The following is an 18,096-nucleotide window of genomic DNA, read 5'->3' as shown; positions in this document are numbered from 1 at the left end:
GACACCAAAGGCTTGTGACCCACAGGTTGAGAACCATTGCTCTAAGGGTCCCATTTGCCAATTGTTTGCTTTAACTTCTACGAATACAAAAATGTCTTCAAAAATTCCTTTTTCCACTAATATATTTAAGGTTCTGACTATGATTTTTACAAGCAGTTCCAGTACTTTAAGGTTTGGTCCATTTTGAGTTTATTTATTGTATATGTGTATAAATATGGGTCTAATCCTATTCTTCTATAATGATTATCCAGTTTTTTTCAGCAAAATTTGTGGAAGAATCTTTAATTCCTGATCTGAGAATTTTGTTCATCTTTATCAAACATTGGATGCTGTAACTGTGTGAACTCACACATTGGAATCTTCTATTGTGTTCCTTTGATCTACATTCACATTTTTGTGCCAATACGCTGCAATGTTTCTTATGTGGTTCTGTAATACAGCTTGAAATCTGGTGTGGAAATCCCTTCATCATCATTCTTTTGTTCAGGATGGTTCCAGCTCTTTAAGATCCCCAGAAATGAAAAAATAAAGTAAAAGTTATTAAGGGAAATTTAAATGCAAGTATCTCAACCTACATGCATAATTTTATTTAAGTAAGACACATACAATAAAGTCCTGTTTTATCATTAATTCTGAATGGACAGGATCCTGTCAGTCACACTAGAATGACTTTCCTAACCTCTTTGTTCAGAGAATGTTCCTAGGAACTATGGAGATCACCTATAAGAGGATACTAAAATCTCTTTTTCTATTGTTTGTTTATTAGCAATATTTCATATTGTTTTAATTTGTTGATTTTTGCCAAAAATTATTAATACTAGCAGAGATCAATACTTGTCCTTTTGAAAATAAAAGGCCAGTCTTTAAAATCAATGCTTTCATTAATACAGTTTCTGAGGAAAACTTCTGAAATTTTTACCTGATTAGTATAGTTGAGAATTTTTTTCATAGTACAGCTTCGTTAATTTTCACAAATATTTATTCTATGCAATAGTAAAAAGTAATAATAAAATGTAGTATAATAAAAAGAAGGAAAGGAAGAACGTCTGCTGATAGCTAACACAACATTTCCCCCCAAAAAACAAGTGATTTTGATATTCTTTGGAAACTGAAACACAATATTTTCTGTTCCAGTTTGTTTTTATTTCTAAATAGAGTACATTTTTCATATATATGTGTGTTTTGTGTGTGCATGTGTATTTTCTCTGTAACTCCCACAGTGAGATGAAAAATCCTTGTGCCCAACCATTTAAGTGATTTCTTTAATAATACAGGAAGAATAATTCCTGAATTAGGATATTCTTAGTGCATTGTTCCACTGTGTACATTTTAAATGTAAAGCAGGCCCCAGTGCTGACTCTCCACGGGGAGGATTTATGACATGGTACTATTATAAACCCAAAGATTTTATAGTGTTACATTTTATGGTCTACTCTGCCTAAAATGACCTAAGGTATAATTTTCCTCCCACTGATAGATGCCATCTACAGAGTGCCACTGCTATTGAAGGGCTGGGCTGAACCTGTAAGGAAATAATTCTCACCTTTATGTCTTTTGCTTCTGAGCCCAGGTGGTAATGAAAGGGTGGTACATCACTAAAAGGTTATTCATTAAGTGCCCTTAAGCATATTTGTAAGTACAGGAGACCAGAAAGACTTAGAACAATTCTGCCTACAACTTTTGGTCATTCGAAGCAATTTCCTGAGGTGGTCAATGTGAATGCTCCTAGTACAAGTGAATTTTCTAAGGGACAAATAAAAGTGAGTTTCTAAATAGCTTTTATAGCCCATGGGGGTTTGTAGCCATTAAACTCATCTTCAGGCATGAGACCAAATGCTTGTTTACCTTGTGCAAACATTCACATCTGTAGCTTGGTATGTGGGGCCTCTTAATTATCTATTCAAAGTTAAAACATAGGTTTATTTTTTTTTCAAGAGATACTAGGTGATGAATATTTTAAAGAACTTCAGAGAGAATGCACATGAATTTGCAAGTATCAATTTATATCTATTTGTGTCTAAAAGAAATTATCACTGAGAGTATATTTCAATTCTATCAGTATATTTTAATTTCATTCGATTTGAATAATGTCAGAAAGGGCTTCACAAACCTGTAGTTGATGCTGTAGGATGTTTTTCTGTATGCTGTGAATATGTGTTGCTCCCATTGACTAATAAATAAGGCTGTATTGGCCTAAGGAAAGGCAGGATGGAGCTAGGCAGGAAAATCCAGGACAGAGAGTGAAAAGATAAAGTAAGGGGAGAAACCAAACCACCATCGAAGGAGCAATATGTAATGGGACTCAGGTAAAACCACAGAACACTTGGTGATACATAGATTAATAGTTATGGGTGAGTTAAGTTATAAGAGCTAGCTAGTAAGAAGTCTGAGGCATAGGCCATACAATTTGTAATTACTATTAAGCCTCTGTCTAATTATTTTATAAGCAGCTGTGGGAACTTGGGGCAGGGCGGGGCTACAGAAACAGGACCACAGGGTCAAGTGGGGCCAGAGAAACTTACTACTACAAGTTGGACTTGAGATTTTTTTCTTTTTCTTTTTAATTAATTTTGTAGTTAGCTTATAAAGTAATTAACATCTTAATATGACACTTTCATATATGTGTGTAAGTCAAGTAGTATCAGATGACGCATGCCAGCATGATACTAATTGCAAATTGGTTAGGTCCACCAATGAACCCCATCCTTTTCCTCTTCCTATTCTCATTTCTCAGTGTTTCTCACTTTTCTATCAGTTCTAATGTTTTAATTTTCTGTCCTGGTTTATGACCATTTGTTTCTATCTTATTTTACTTTGGCTACAGTTGTATCGTAGCTTACAGTTAAAGGATCCATTTGCATGCTATCTCCTTCATGATGAGGGCAGAGCCTTCTTCCTTGATAACCTCAAGAAGACTTAGGGAAGGGTTGGTTCATAGCATAGGAAAAGTCTATAAAGAGGAACAGTTGCTTACCAGACAAAAGTCATGAATTTGGAAAACACTTCCCATTTTTGGACTATTTATTTTCATCACATCAGTAGGTGAAGGATAATATATAACACAAACTCGCTTTTCCTTGGCTCACATATGTATAAATTACATCTTTATATGTACAATCATCTCTTATTTGTATACATTATTATATTATTATTATTATTATTATTATTATTATATTATTATTATTATATTTGTGTTTTAATTTTACACATCAGCCGTGGGTTCCCTTGTCCTCCCCCCTCCCGCTCCCACCCCCACCTTCCCCCTATCCCCTCCCCTCCATTCCCATCTCCTCCAGGGCCAAGATTCCCATGGGGATTGATTTAAACCTGGTGGATTCAGTACAGGCAGGTCCAGTCCCCTCCTTCCAGGCTGAGCATAGTGTCCCTGTGTAAGCCCAAGGTTCCAAACAGCCAGCTCATGCACTAGGGACAGGTCCTAGTCCCATATCCTGGATGCCTCCCAAACAGTTCAAGCTATTCAATTGTCTCACTTATGCAGAGGGCCTGATCCAGCTGGGGGCTCTACAGCCGTTGGTTCATAATTTATGTGCCTCCATTCATTTGGCTATTTGTCCCTGTGCTTTTTGCATCTTGGTCTCAACAATTCACATTCTTATAGTCCCTCCTCTTTCTCGACAATTGGATACCTGGAGCTCCACTTGGGGCCTGGCTGAGGATCTCTGCATCCACTTCCATCAGTTATTGGATGAGAGTTCCAGACTGTTAGGGTGTTTGGCAATCTGAACACCATACAAGGTCAGATCAGGCTTTCTCTCGACCATGGCCAGCAGTCTACAGAGGATGTATCATCGTGGATTTCTGGGGACCTCTCCAGCACTCTGCCTATTCCTGTTCTCATGTGGTCTTCATTTATCATGGCCTGTTATTCCTTGTTCTCCCTTTCCGTTCTTGATCCAGCTGGGATCTCCTGCAAAAAAAAAGATAATTTGTACACATTTTTATTCCTTAGATTTCAGATATGCAGTATTGCATTGTTTATTTTATTTGTATTACTGAAAGTCATACTCTAAGGGCTAAGGTACCAACAGGCAGAGAAGCAATGTGGATGTAAAGGCAACTGTGAAGAATTCAAGACAACTTTCTCATGAGGAGAGAGAAAGAAGATGAGATTTGCTTATAGAGAATAAAGTCAGCTTATATATGATACATGATAAGAAGGTTTTACATTTCCTTTTTTCTTCCCTAAGAGTTTAGTAGTTTGTTTGAGGCCATATTGATGTCTGTGGGCCATTATGCTGCTGAGGGCCATGTTTAGGTCAAAAATCCTAATGTAGCTGGGGGCCATGTTGATGTCCTTGGTCTATGCTACCACCACCAAAAACCATGCAGATGTCCATTGTCTATGCTATTATCTGAATCCATGTTCATATCCATGGGCCATGCTGCAGCAGCGGAGGGCCATGTTGATATGAGTGGCCTATACGGACACCTGAGGTCATGTTTATGTCTGTGGTACATGCTGTTGTAAGAAACCATGTGGAAGTCCAAGACCTGCTTACTCTGACTGTAAAGGTCAAGGACACTACTTTTGCAATGGCATTGATGACTGCAGACTCAGTTGAGTATGAGAGACATAGACAGCTTCTGTAACACCCCTTTGTCTTCCAACTTGTCCCCCCAAAATCTAACAGCCTAGACAAGAAACCATCAAAGAAAACTCTTAAAAATGATGACAAGATGCTGAAGTGTAGCTCTCCAAAACTGAAGGCTCCTGGCAGCAGTGCCAATGGGGAAGGTCTCAATTTTCTTTAAGGAACTGGCATTTGACCATGCTCCAATAATACACAGGCAACACAAATTGGATTTGGGTTTTCTTTCTTTACTTCTTTATATTTTAGTTGGGGGATTTCCTAAGGGTTGGGGTGGGCCTGGGAGGATTTGAAAGTGAGTGTTGTCAGGGTGCATGATGTGAGATTCCCAAATAATCAATAAAAATATTATGTTGAAAAGAAAAGAGTTGAGTAGTCATTAGTATTGGCCATTTTATAATAACAATGACAAAGACTTTTTTTTTATTTTTTCCAAATATGCTGATAGAATCAAATATATTTTTTTCCACTATTCAACAAGGTTACCTATAACTATTGCCCTAGACTTTACAGAATTGCTCTCTCCTGGGAGTGGTTGGCATATGCTAAAAGAGTAGTCATTAAAAATTTACTTTTATAGGAAAAATTGAAATGTTAGTGATTTTTTTTTCAGAATTAAAAATCACAATCTGTAATTGAATATAAATGTAAGTTTCTGAGAGTGTCATTTTGTTCCTTAACATAGCAAGTATAGATATTTTAAACAATTAAATAAAATGAAAAGGGACAAAGAAGTCATCATTTTTTGTGCCTTTATTGATTTTTCTCTGTTTGCTGCTCTTTAAATGGGATGTGTGTCTGAACAAGATTAGATGCTGAGGGATATTTTATCAGAAGTTGCAAAGGGACTTACTCAGTATTTTTCAAACTCAAAGAAGTAGCAGAAGAATATATTCATTCGATTTAGTTTTATTCTGCTAAATTTAATAGCAATCTTCCTTTGGATAATTTGAAAAGAATGGCTGCCTTTTAGGAAAGTTTCATTAGCATTTCTAAGTCTAATGCCCTGCTCGATATGAAAGCATGGAGTAACAGGTAGATTCTTCTGCCCTGGCTTTTTTCAAGAACTCATTTTTATGTCATTTCCAGCTACTGGGCCACTGATCCCTGTGTCTGGAGTACAAGGTGTCTTCAACAAGAGAGACTTACCTTACACATCTTGGAGGCAACCAACAGCAATACCAATAGCATATACCGTTTTGGTAGTCTCTTGAACAACCTGACCAACAATTCACAAGAGGCCTTCTCATGCATGACGCTGGGTTTTTTGTTAGATAGTCTTTGACATTCAGAGTATTGTCAGCCAAGATGAGAAAATTTCATTTAAATTATGTGTGTATTTATGATTCTCTCTCTCTCTCTCTTTCTCTCTCTCTCTCTGTGTGTGTGTGTGTGTGTGTGTTTGTGTGTGTGTAGAAAGTTAGTTAATAGTATGACTTCTTATGATTCTCTTCTCTAAGGATTTGCTTTCACACTAGCAGGTAGCACCATGCAGCATTTCAAAGGACTGACTTAATCAACAGTCTTACCCAGCTATGGTATCTAAAAACCACAACAAAGACCAACATAACATAATCACCCAAAGTGCTTTGTAGTGGCCTGCATATCTTGGTGATAACCATCAGTTCTCTAACTGGACTTAAGAACTGCTCAAAAAGTGTGAAATCATCCCTGTAACTCAAAACCTAGTCAAATACTCAGGACTAGTAAAGTAGATCTTGGAGGAAAACCTACAGCCACCACTTTACTAAACCTTTAATAATCCTAATTACATTTTCAATATTTGCCTTATACTCAAAGATAAGTGTAGTCTTCACCCCTCAGCAATAAGACCTTTCTTTGAACAGATGGAGAACATCATAAAAATAAGCCAAAACCATAGCCAATTGAAATGCAGAGTGATGGAGCCCAGTCCCAACTGGCACATCCATAATACAACTCCCGAACCTATGTTTCAGGGAGCATCACTGAAACAGGGGGTGGAAATATTGAAAGAGCTAGAGAATTGGGGAGATTGTTGTGAGATAGTATCACATAGCAATGAGAGGGTACACCCACAAAGTCCCACCAACATGACTGCCTACACGAGAGCTGAACAAGGATAATAATAGACATGTTAAAATGGATGAAGTAAGCATGGGGATGCCTCAACCCTTCAAAAAGAACAGAACTAAGACAGCTAAGAGTTGGAGAAATGGTTTTGTTCAGAAAAGAACATACTAATCCAATACTAAAAATTCAGCTTTGAAAACACATCTACAAGTAACATTATACAAACTGAGAGGGATTTATTTATATATTTGGGATACAAAAAAGTGACAATTATTGAATAAAGAAGTCATCAGTTTTAAAGAGAATAAGGAGGGGAATGTGGGACTATTTGGAGAAAGGAACAGGAAGGAAAAATATTTATAATCTCAAAATTAATAAAAGTAAAAATTTTAAAGTAACTTATTTTATAAGGTCTTTGCTTTATTTGAAATGATCTTCATGATAATTCAAATACAAATGTGAGAACATGGAAGCCCAGATCTAACAAAGTAGGCTAATATTTCCAGCTGATTAATTGCCTCCATGTCATCATTCCCTCTAGCTATGTGATACATCACTTATACTTTTTATCAGAAAGGGTTTTGTTTCACTCACAGTTAAATTCAAGGCAGTTAGTATATGCCTCATTTTGTAGATGTTTCCCAAAAATTTCTTATAGTTCTTATATAATTTTTGAGTAATGAAGAGATAGAAAGACTGCCTTGTACCATTTACTATCTTGCAAATATCACTGAGTAATATATAAAACATCACTCAGTCCCTGTTACCATAAATGGTAAATGAATATATTTTCATAAATTCAAAATAATGTAGACATGCAAATGAACTCAAATTATTTTCCTAGATTAAAAGTTATTTTGTTTTTAATTCCATAACTATGATAAAAATGCAATTTGTGAAATCCCCAAATAATCAATAAAATAATTTAAAAACCCATGTCCTCATGTAATGTTGGCAAAAGGAAGGTTACTTATAAATTCCAAACTTTATACTATGTGAAAAAAAAGACTATATATGTAGCATGCTTATTTTTCAGCATGCATTGTTCTTCAACTGATGAGGGTATAATTGATAAAATTTCTCAGGAAATAAAGTGTGCTGATGGAAAACAGAATTCATAGTAAAGGTGGGTGTTTGATAGGGGAAGGACTATGTGGTGATAATATTTGTAATGTAAGAAATAAAGCTTGCCTGAAGATTAGAGGACAGAGCCAGCCACCAAGTTAACCACAGAGGTCAGACACGTGTCACACACCTTTAATCCCAGCAATAGCAAGCCTGAGACAGGAAGTAATACAGATGGGCAGAAAAAGGAATAAAAGGTAAGAGGAGCAGGAATTCACATTTTTGCAGAGGCTCTGTCAGGCTGAGGAGTTGGTGAGGTAAGAGCTGGTAGCTGTGGCTTGCTCTGCCTCTCTGATAGTTCAGCTTTTATACTGATATCTGGCTTCAGGTTTTTATTGTAAGACCATTTAGGATTCATGCAACAGGACTGTGCCTATGATATTATCAAGGTAAAAGGGACTTATAAGATAGTTGAACTCGTGAAAAAAGAAATATATACTTCTTTACCCCAGATTATTTTCACAGGATGAGTACATAGTAGATTTGAATTTTCATTATTTAAAATTGCTGTGACCTGTCCATTGTACATAGTGATGATTTTTATTGAGACAATTTTATTATATAAATGTACACTAAAGCTTCATATACCTTATCATTTTCAAATAGACTTGAGGTTTCAGTGGCATTGAGCAATTTGAACAAAGTTCCTCCTGGGAGTTGGTTCCAATATTTGAATGAGAGTTAAAGTGAATGAGATCTCAACTTCATGCGGCCATGTCTATGTTACAGCCATGCACTGTCATTCCAGACTTCAGCCTAAGCAGGATGTAAGACTCATTTCCCACCTCCGTTCTTACTATTATGCAATCGCAGATAAGCCATATCATTTCTCAATCCTGCAACCAATCTGTGTTAAGTGCGGAAGAGAGAATTACTAACTCAGGGAGTTTCTCCAGATTAATTTTTCTATTTTCAATCAAAACTATCTAAACCTATTTAGGACTATGTAGGCAATATTGGGGAACTGAATTCACCTAGAATGTACTAAGTTAAAACTAGAAATCTTATGTATGAAATATTCAAAGTAATTTTACAATAGTAGAGTGTTTTCAAATATTGCTGACAAACTGAAATTTCTTACTATGTATGAACTTAATACTAACAACAAACACGTCTAAAGTTTTCTATGCTTACAAGATTAAGTTGTGATCAACTGCCATTCTGCTTTACAACATTCAGAGACACCAAAGAATTCTCAAATCAGTAAAAATTAAAGTGAGTGTAAAAACTCCAAAAATTGGCTGGGCAGTGGTGGTGCACGCCTCTAATCCCAGCACTTGGGATGCAGAGCGGTTCTCTGTGAGTTCAAGGCCAGCCTGGTCTCCAAAGCAAATTCCAGGAAAGGCGCAAAGCTACACAGAGAAACCCTATCTGGGAAAAAACCAAAAAAGAAACCAAAAAAAAAAAAAAAAAAACCCAAAACCCTCCAAAAATTGTATATGGTCTAATATCAGGGTTTGTCAGGTATGATTGACTTAATTTGGTTCAAACAGGAAATGAAAAATTGCTATTTACTACTCATTTGCTTCAGAAAAATGTTAATGTTTGCATAAAATGATTGGAATCCCTATAGTTTAGAGTTGATTTTTTTTGGGGGGAATGGATTTTGAGACAGGGTTTCTCTGTGTAGCTTTGGAGCCTGTCCTGGAGATTGCTATGCAGACTAGGCTGTCCTCGAACTCACTGAGATCTACCTACCCCTGCCTCCTGAGTGCTGGGATTAAAGGCATGCACCACCCCTGCCTGGCTTGAAATGATTTCATTTTCCATTTTTGCAAATTATCTTCTCAAAGCCTGTACTTAATATCTCTGATGCAGAATTTCAGCTCCCATGGCAACGATATTTTATTTTTAGCAGTGCAAAAATGGAGAAATAAAGCATCATAGTTTAAGCTATCAAAAATTAAATGGATTCATTTCTTACCCAAATATACCCAAATATGCTTTTTCTTATCTCTAGAACCAATTAGAGTTTTAATATATTTAATTCACTCCCTGTAAGCACTCATTTCATTTTTGTAAGAAATACCAAAAGATGATATATGATAGATGACATAATATGAAAGAGAAATGATAGATAATATGTATGAAACATATACATTTTCCTGTCAGTGACAGGCCCATTGATCCAACCAACAGGCTCAGCTCCTTAGACTCATGTTCTATTTAATGTTTTTCACTTTTACTTTTTTCTCTCTTTCTTATATCTTATTTTGGTCACATTCCTAACTATCTTCTAACTCCTCCAAGATCCACCTCCATCACCACCAAATTTTGTTTCCTTTATTTAAAAAGAAAATTTAAGTACATCTTGTGATACTATCATGGACTTCCACTGGAGTGAGGTTACCTACCCTGGGTAACACAGTTAAAGAAAGCTCCCAGCTATCAATTGACAAATAACTCCTGAGTGAAGGGTGAGATTTGTTGCCCACTTCCCCCTCTCTCATGAGATCTTTTGTCTGACTCAAGTTTGCACAGGTTTGTGTATACTGTCACATATTGTAAATTTATCTGTGTAACTTCTCTGCTGTATCCAGAATATTCTTTATTTTACAGCCATCCACCATTCTTATCTCTTATACTTTTTCCCCTTGATGTTTTACAATAATGTCTGAGAAGTGAGGAAAGTGGATGTAATACAGATGTCCCATTAGATATGGACATTTATAGACTCCTATTATCTGAATATTTTGCAATCTTTTGTTCTCTGGACAATGCCGACTTGGAAACCTCTGTGTGACTTACCATTGACTGCAAAAGAAATGATAAAGCTTGAGTGATGCATTAATTTGTGGGTATAGTGATAAATCATTAAGAGTTGATTTAATAGTGTGAACATTTCATAAAATGATAGTAGTATGTTCTCCTCTATGGCCTATGACTTGTCCAACAAGAAGTTTATTTACCAGTTATGGGTTTTAACATGTAAAGTGGTCTTTAAATCCAACCAGGAATTAGTTGGTTACACCTATGGTATTTGTGCCACTATTGCAACAGTTCACATGTTTGCAGCCCCGTGGTTGCTGTAGCTCAGAAAGTTTAAGGTGGGGTAAGACTGATGATTAATAATTTCCTTAAATAATATGCACAGCACCTTAGAACATTATGAAAACTGGGCAGTAAGACTGAAACTTCCAAGTCAGTATCAGCATGATAGTCAACCTAGACCCAGAAAAGCAAGTGTTTGTCATGGGTCTTCTGTCACTTTTGCATGTTAGCTTTGAACCTTCAGATTGTGTGTTTCATTTGCCATATCCATGGAGGTCAAGAAGTTAGTAAGGGGTCATCTGGGACAGAAATTTCAAGATCCAGGAAAAAGACCACAGTAACATAAAGGGCAAAAGGGGACTAATAGGACAGCAAAGGTTCAATGGAGTGGAGTATGGTTAGGAAGGGTAGAGGATAGAATTGGGGAGATATGCCTAACATTGAAAACACCTTAAAAAAGAATTCATAAGAAAACATACTACAGTGTTTCCTAAAAGTTTCCTTAAATGTACGCATATACACATATAAAAATAGTTTAAATGAAGTTACCCTATAATGGGGCAGCAGTGCTCTCACTAGATACCACAGGCTAACACATGAAAATCCAAGGCCAGAAACAGGTTATGTTTTTTACATTTGTTGGCCATTGAAGGCCACCTCCCTTAAGCACTATAGGCTATCATGGTGCTCATTCTTGTCCTCAATAATTTGACACTTTAATTTTGTCATAACATTTGCTAGTAATTTTGTAAAACTAATTTTCCAACTACCAAATTTGCCCAGTACTGTATTAATTTATGCTGGAGCTTTAATTTAGTTACCTAGCAGATTTCCCAGAATCAGTTAGCATTATCATATTCTTTTCTTTTGCATGATTTCTTCAAATCAGTAACAAATAAAACTAATGGTGTTTTGTTTCTAATTTTTCTAATTACTCAGTTTTGAATCCCCAGGAATTCATTATGTATTTAAGTTTTTAATTGCTTTCTTCTTGAAGCATATGTCAATTCTTTTCAAACTTTTGTCAAGCAATGCTTCTAAATGAAAAGAATTATATCAGTCCAGCCAACATCAGAGAAAGGATGTCTTTGTACTTTATTCCCATCAGTGTCTCCCTCATAGTTCTACTAAATTCCTCTAATAAAGTTGCCTTAATTTCAAACATAGTAATGGTCTTCTCAGTTCCTCTGGAGTGCAGGTCATATCTCTCTGGGTGGTATTCTAACAGCTCTATGGAAACACAGATGTTTTGATTTCCTGTGGGTCATCTCTATGGAATGAGAAAAAGTAGAAGCAACATTTGAAGAATATAAATTGTGGGTAGACAAACTGACAACACTTGATGCTTCCCTGGTCAGGATAATACTTTAAAGACATATCCCCATTCTGTTTTTTTAATTTCATTCCACTGAAAACCTATTTTTAAAATAGAAGTATGAGTGCTTTTGCACACTTACCCTTTGTACATCATTGGGTTTTTGTGTTCTAGAAAGTTAATTTCCTAAAGGCCCTAGTGTTTTTTGAGTAGAGATTAAGAAATTTTATTTGAGATGAAGTGTTTAAGATGCCACTAGTTAGAATTTGTGAAGACTATTATTTTTGCCCAAATTACTTCTAAAAATTACTGAAAATACTGGTTAATTTTAATTTTGCTCATATATCTTGCTTTAGTCTGTCGTTTTAAAATACTGATTTATCCAATTAAATACATGCATGTATACACACACACACACACACACACACACACACACACACACACACAGGATTTTAAGGAAAGAGAGACTATGAACTTGAAAAAGTTTGAAGAAGGTAAGGTACCTGTGGTAGTATAGAGGGAAGGAAAAGGAGAAATGATGTAATTATATTATAATCTCAAAAAAATTAAAGAATTTTATAGACAACTTGGTAGGACATTTCCAAGGTGCATCATGTTCTATCTTTCTAGTATTTAGCACTTTAGTGTAGATGGGAACTTTGATATGCTTCTGGTCCTAAATCATGGTCATGACTGAATGTGTGGATTGAGTGTTCTTAGAAGGTTGCATTAGGTTCCTTTCATGTTTGTTAAGTCTTCCTGTGTACAGCTTCCCAGTCATATAGCAAAAAAACACTAACTCAAAGCATACACCCTGGTCCTGTGACTCCAAAATCCTTTCTCACTCTCTTCCTGGATCTTCCCTACATCTTAACTGCTTGTGTCGGCCTTAAATGCAATTGAATGGCTGCTATGGTTACTGTTGAGATACAAGTGCCACTTTTGTACCCCTGGGGATACCTCAGCAGACTTGTAATTGATGTGGTTCTTAGCTGTACAATTATACATTAATATTGCTTGGTTTTATCTCCTAGAAGTTTGCAAAACACCTGAAGTTACTATGAAAGTTAGTCCTCAGGAAAGAGGCTTCCAGGTCAGTTATAGCTAGATTCTTTCAAGTCCTCCATCCAAAATGTGTGGTTTTGTCAGCAATAGTTTCTTCCCTCCAAGTTCAGAGAGGGGTAACTAAGGGCAATTGCAACAGCCTATGACTGGGGGAGTTTCTTGGACTCCTCTGACTAGCAAAAGGTAAGTTTCCTGTGTCTAACACTGTGTTTTTGTTAACCTGTCTGTAGTTCTTCAGGCAGCTTTATTATCACAAGTAGTATAACTTAATTAAAGTGTGTGTGTGTGTGTGTGTGTGTGTGTGTGTGTGTGTGTGTGTGTGTGTTTTGATGGAAACATTTTTTGAACCCTAGTGTTATAGCTTGGAGATGAAATACCCTCCACAGATTTGTCTCTTAGAACAATTAGCCTACTTCTAGTGGCTCTATTCCAGAGGTTTGTGGAACATTACTGAGACTAGTTAAAGATGGCTAGTGTAGATATCTAGAGGCATATCTTGAAGATTGTGGCATAGATCTGCTTATAGCCTTCTCTTTTTCCATCCTGGTGCCCTGAGGTATGAGATAACCAAGGTATGTCTACTATTGCATGGACTTCATGATGCCTTTCTGAACTTAACAGATTGTACCCTTTCAAACTATGAGTCTAAATATCTTTTTCCTCTTTGAATTTATTCATCCAGAATTTAGTCACAGTGTCTTATTTTTGGTTTCTATTGCTGTGAAGAGACACTATGGCCACAGTAACTCTTAAAAATAATATTTAATTGGGATGGCTTACTTGTAGTTTCAGAGATTCAGTACATTTTCACGGTCCTAGAGCATGACAGCATGCAGGCAAACATGGTGCTGGAGAAGCAGCTGAGCAGACTACATCTTGCCAGCAGCAGGAAATGGTTTCTGATTCTGAGTGGTATCTTGAGAAAAGAGAACTTCAAAGCCTAACCCCACAGTGACATACTTCCTCCAACAAGGCCATACCTACTCCAACAAAATCACACCTTATAATAGTGCCACTCCCTAGGCTATTATGGGGGACAATCACATTCAAACATCCACATTCTACTATCTGGCCACCATAAGCTTTTAACAATATCATAATGCAAAATGCATTATTCCAACTTCAAAAGTCCCCATATTCTATCATGTCTCAACATTGTTTAAAAGTCCAAAATTCAGTTTCTTCTGAGATTCAAGCAATCTCTAAACTCTAATCCCCTATAAAATAAAAATAAAAAAAACAGACCACATACTTCCAACATATATTGGCACAGAATATACATTCCCATTCCAAAATGTAGGGAAGAGACAGAGTGACCAAATACTGAACTGAAGCCAGGCCAATAACCAACTGGGCAGACTACAAACTCTGCATTTCCATGTCTGATCTCTAAATACTCTTCACATCTCCAGGTCAGTTTGTTGACTGAAACACACTTTGTTTTCTTGGGCTGTTGTTACTCTGTTAGCAAATCCTCTTGGCCAGTATTGTTTGGCTGGAACCTCCAGCTCACTCTACCCTGATCCAGAAAGCCCCATTCCTGTCTCTGCAAACCCTGCTTTCTCAGAGAATCTCCAACAAAGAAAATGCACCTTAAAGCCCGATTCTTTATTCTTGGTGGCTGTGGTGGCTCCTCCCCTGATGTTGCCAGTCCCCTAAGCCCCCCCCCAGCCCCCGCAAAGTGCTCAGCTTTTGACCATACTTGGGCACAAACCCAGCTTATGGTAAACATGTCATCACCCCTCTACTACAAGCTATATAAACTCACTGCTTTAGTTCTGGAGTGTGACTTCTGCCTTGATCTCTGGGACTGGAGAACTCACCCTGGAGTTGCTTTGTTCAAATAAACCTGTTCTTACTTTTTCAATTCAGCTTGATCTGGTTTACTGCATCAGCAGACTAATGTGTTATTGGAGTAGAGAAAACCTGTTATCTTGGTGCTGAAAACCCACGAGGAGTTGAGCTTTCCTGATGGGTGGACCAGGTCCCCCAATCACATGATGGGGTGGAACTGCCTTTATCTTCCTCTCTGCCAGATGTGATCAACTTTCAACTTGGAGTAAGTTACCTGTTTCCCAGCCACAGACTAAAGAGTTATCAGTTGACTCTTTCCTGGTCAAATACCCCAGGATCCGTTGCCAAACCTTGGCCATACTAGAGAAAGCGTGGTCAGTTTCTGGAGCAGAGGCAATCTTTGCTCAGGGGGACCTTTGTGTTAGGAGACATCCTTACCAAGGAATATCCCCACCTCCACCACTGGACCCTAAGCTATCCTGGGGGATGCCTCACCCTAGACTTTGGTCTCTGGCACAGGTTTGGATATAGGCAATGCTGGGTCTGAATCTGATCTTCAGTTGCCTCTGGGGTGTCTGCTGCAAAATTTATCCAAATTGGGGCTCTTACACCATAGACGTCAAACAAATGGTTTGAGCTCCCTTATCCATGGGTTTTGAGCTCTGCACTCCTCCTCCTCCCTTTTACCCAGTGCTCAGTGGCCCAGGTTTGTTGTCCGGGCTTGCAGCGGCACCAGGGGCCTTTTCGTCAGGTACTGATGCTGAGCCCTGCACCCTAACTGGGGTTGCATGAGTCACTGACACCCTCTACCTCTCTTCTTCCTCTTGTCTCACTCCTTCTCTGTTTGTCTGTCTATCTGTCTCTCTCATGTCTCTCCTCCAAGATGTCCTTTTGCTCTTTCACTCTCCCCATCCCCCAATCCTCTTGCACTAACTCTGTAGTTCATGGTGTGTTCTCTTAATGGCATACCTTGGCAGGGCCCACTGAAAGGTACCCACTTTGCCTTTTTTACTCACTAGGCTCTCCTGGCATTTGGTCTGGCCATGTTGGGATCCTACCTGCCCATTCTACCAGCATCAGATCCTGTGTGTGTGTGTGTGTGTGTGTGTGTGTGTGTGTGTGTGTGTGTGTTTCTTCTACCCTATTATGCTGAGATCCTATCTGCCTGCTCTACCTGTCTTGATCTAGTTTCCCCAGTAGGATCCAGGGTGCTGGCTATCCATTTAATTTCATAGTCATTGCTAGATATTAGAAAACAAAAACAAAAACAAAAACAAAAACAAAAAACAAAACCAAAAGTCCTGAGGATGTTCCCCCAAACACCTGTACAGGAATTGGTGACAGTGGCTTTTACGGTTTTTAACACTGGAGAGGATACAGCTGAGTGTTCCTGGAAGTGGTGCAATAGAAGACTGTGCTCCAAGCTCATGCCTTGGCAGCTGCTCTGAGGCCATCAGCACTTGCACAGAGGGAATGGGGCAAGTCCACAAGAACTCATCCCACTGCAACTGAGCCAAAGTCAACTCTGCCAGGGGCCTGCTTCAAATGCAGCTGGGAAGACCACTGGTCTCTATGCTTCCTAAACCCTCAGCTGCCAACAAGGCTATGCCCTGTCTGCTGGCAGATTGGTCACTGGAAGTTGGAATAACTCCATGCGGCTCATCCTCTATGCCATGTCATGGAGGTTCACCCCTTCCAACAAGGCATCTGAGACTACTCCAGCCTTCAAGCTCCTTAGCCTGGTGGAAGACTGATGGCACGCAGACTCTGAGACTCCTATTACCCTTGCTGAGCCTAGGCTAGTGCTCCAGGTAGCATGTAATTCCATTAACTTCCTGGTGGACATGTGGGCTACCTTTTCTGTCTTCACCTCTCACTTGGGACTTACAGTTTCCTAGCCAATTTCTGTCATGAGGTAGATGGGACCCACTCCTTTCTGCTTAAGACCATGCCACTTCCCTGTATTTACAAGTCTTGTAGCAAGACTCTTTTATAGTCATACCTATTTGTCCAGTACCTTTACTTGGCCATGATATCCTTAGCTGCTTTGGGGCCACCCCCTCCTTGGCCCACATATACTCTTCTGACTCCCATCTTCTTCCTCTCTTAATTGCCTCAGAGGTCACAACCCCAAAATTACCTTGGCCTCCAGCCATGCCCTAAACCCTGCAACTCTCCTCTCTGTCCCTTACTCATCTGATACCCTCTCCTACCCCTGCCTAGAGGCTGTGGAGGCCATATGCTCAACCTGGCCTGGTCTCCTAGAGCAAGCCTTCACAAACCCCTAACTCAACCTGTTTGTTGATGGAAGCTCTCTTTTCTTTTTCTTTTTTTTCTACTTAAGAAATTTTTTCATCCATTTTACACATCAATCAAAGATTTCTTTCTTCCTTCTTCTATCCCTCCAGCCTCCCCTCCCAACCCACTCCCCACTTTCCACTACAAGAAGATGAGACCTCCCATGGTGAGGTACATCCATTAGAGGCAAGTCCAAGCCCTTCCCCCTGCCTCAAGGCTGCACAAGGTTTCCCATCATAGGTAGTGAGCTCCAAAAATCCTCTAATACACCAGGGATGAGTTCTGATCCTACTGCAAGGGGGCCTCCAAGCAGATCAAGCTATACAACTGTTTTGCCATGCAGAGGGCCTAGTCTAGTCCCATGCAGGCTCCACAGCTGTTGATTCTACTTTCATGGATTCCCACTAGTTTTGTTTGGTTGTCTCTGCAGGTTTCCCCATCATGATCCTGCTGCCCTTACTCATAGCATCCCTCCTCTCTCTTAGGACAGATCAGGAAACTGCCAGGTAACATATGCAGTGGTATTGAGTACTAAACATTTGGAGCAGCTTGCCTGCTGGGACAAAGGCTGAATTAATCACCTTGACTTGAGTGTTACAAATAGCTAGGGCTCAACAGGCTAACATCTACACCAACTCTAAACATGTTTTTTTAAGATAGCCCATACCCATTCTGTCCTGTGGAGCAAAAGGGGCTTCCTCTCTATCAAGGGTACAACCCAATGTCATTGGACCCCTTATAGCCAAGCTCTTGAAGGCCTTCTAGCTCCCCATAGGCCTCCAAGGACCCAGTGGGAATACCAAGGCTGACTCAGAAGTCTGCAGACTGGCCTCCAGCTCCATTGGA

Source organism: Onychomys torridus, chromosome 3 (assembly GCF_903995425.1).
Source record: "Onychomys torridus chromosome 3, mOncTor1.1, whole genome shotgun sequence".
Taxonomy (NCBI): Eukaryota; Metazoa; Chordata; class Mammalia; order Rodentia; family Cricetidae; genus Onychomys; species Onychomys torridus.
The sequence above is the reverse complement of the archived record's forward strand: the minus strand, read 5'-3'. Positions refer to the sequence as shown.